Raw genomic sequence first — 1,976 nt, forward strand, 5'->3', positions numbered from 1 at the left:
AGGCAACTCTCAGCAAGACAAGAGGGCACGGTCTCAAGTTGTGCCAGGGGAGGTTTAGGTTGGACATTAGAAAGAATTTCTTTACAGAGAGGGTGATCAAGCATTGGAATGGGCTGCCCAGGGAAGTAGTGGATTCTCCATCCCTGGAGATATTTAAAAAGAGACTGGATGTGGCACTCAGTGCCATGGTCTGATAATTGCAGTGGTAGTGGATCAAGGGTTGGACTTGATGATCTCTGAGGTCCCTTCTAACCCAGCCAATTCTATGATTCTATGAAATTCTTGATTCTATAGCTCTGCTCTGGTTTGAGGGGACCAGGATAGAGAAACCCCCAACAACCCCAGTTGGGGGTGTTGGTGTGGCACTGATAATGGGGAACAGCTGAGCCTATGGGAGGAGAGGATGGGTCAGATGACCCAAATGGACCAATCACAGTATTTCTTCCTATGGTGCTCAGAATAAAATGGCTCTCAAGAGAGTCCTCTGGTGCTTTTTCTGGCTGGTGTTTTAGGTGGGTTAAGGTCTGTATGTAGCTGTTCCTCCTACGGCTCTTCATTTCTTCACCAGAGAAGAACATCATTAGCCAAGACAAGTCACCTTCTGCCATCCCAAGCAGGACCAGCTTGGTTTTTCTAAGACTGTTGTGGACTGTCCCTGAGCCCCTGGACTTGGGCACCACCAGCTGCTACCCAATCCAGTGTGGGACTTTTCCAGTTGTGGAGTAATTACCAGGAAGGTGAGCTCCATGTTTATATATTTTTATAGACATTTTTAATTTGCTATTGCTACATTATTAAATCTACTCAAGTTTTCAATTCCAACCTTAAAGTCTCTCTCCCTTGTTGCCTTCATCCTCCTCTGGGTAATGACAGAGAGCATAAGTCACCTACTTACTGTCTAAGTTTCACTGGTGCCCAAAGTGGGGCTCAAATAGTTTCATAGGTCTATATTTACCTGGCCTGGGAGACACTATGATAAGGCAGGTGATTTTTCCTTGAGTGAGGCTCATCTCCTGCGTTCTGGGTGTGCTGACCCCTGTGATTTCCCCAAAAGCAGGGAAATCTCTGCTTGGGCACCTTCCCCTTCCTTCACTGACCCTGGCATGTTTTTTCCTGTACCTTTTACCTCCTCTTCTCCTCTGCCTTGGGCAGAGGTGGGGCCAGGATTGGAACTTGTAGAAGCTTCCCACAGGAGTTATCCCTCTGGCCCCCCTACTTCCAAAACACCACCCCATAACCCCAGATTAGTTCTCATTTTCAGATGAGAACATCCCAGTCCTTTTAAAATGACAATTTTCCTTCTAACAATTTATTTTTCTTTTTATGCTTCTAATTACTGTGCCACATATTGGAGGTAGGAACACTTTATCTAGAATTTGGAGGGGAAATTTTCCTCTTCCTTTTATTAACTGTGAAAATGTCTGTTGTTGGAATACGTTGAGGTCAGTGGCTTTGCTGAGATGCAGGATTGTAGAAGGGGGTTGTGGTACAAGTGAAGGAAGCTTAGTTTGGTACCTCCCTTTACCCACAGTTCTGTGTGGCTAGTTGAAAAAGGGAGGTTCTTTGTTCCATCTAGTGACAGTATCACCAGACATGACAGACATCTTTACAGAGGGGCATGCTGATCAACATATTTGCCCCCATTTGGCAACATTTTTTGTCCTAAGGGTTGTGTAGAGCACTGCCCTTCAGTTGACTGACTCAGGATGATTTATTGAATAGCAAAGGCTTTGTGTGCTAGATGTGACTGTTTCACTAAGACTGGGTAGCTTCTGGCTCCTCAGTTCAACTACCTAATGGCCAATCTGGTCATCCTCAGCTCATGAGTTCTGTTGACTCTGTCTCTCCAACAGTTACTGCTGAGAAACTACTCCTGGACTTGTAACCAGTGCAAATGTATCTCTGGCTGTGTGGTGACTTGAAAATAAACCACTCACTCCTATCAATTCCCTTCTGCCAGATGGGTTCCTAGATCT

The 1,976-nt window shown here is 45.4% G+C and overlaps 1 pseudogene; it reads left to right on the top strand.

Moving 5' to 3' along the window:
* Positions 1–947: 947 nt before the first annotated feature.
* On the top strand, positions 948–1,081 carry LOC115597968 (annotated as a pseudogene).
* The last annotated feature ends 895 nt before the right edge of the window (positions 1,082–1,976 follow it).

This window comes from Calypte anna, chromosome 2, assembly GCF_003957555.1.
Source record: "Calypte anna isolate BGI_N300 chromosome 2, bCalAnn1_v1.p, whole genome shotgun sequence".
NCBI classification, from domain to species: domain Eukaryota; kingdom Metazoa; phylum Chordata; class Aves; order Apodiformes; family Trochilidae; genus Calypte; species Calypte anna.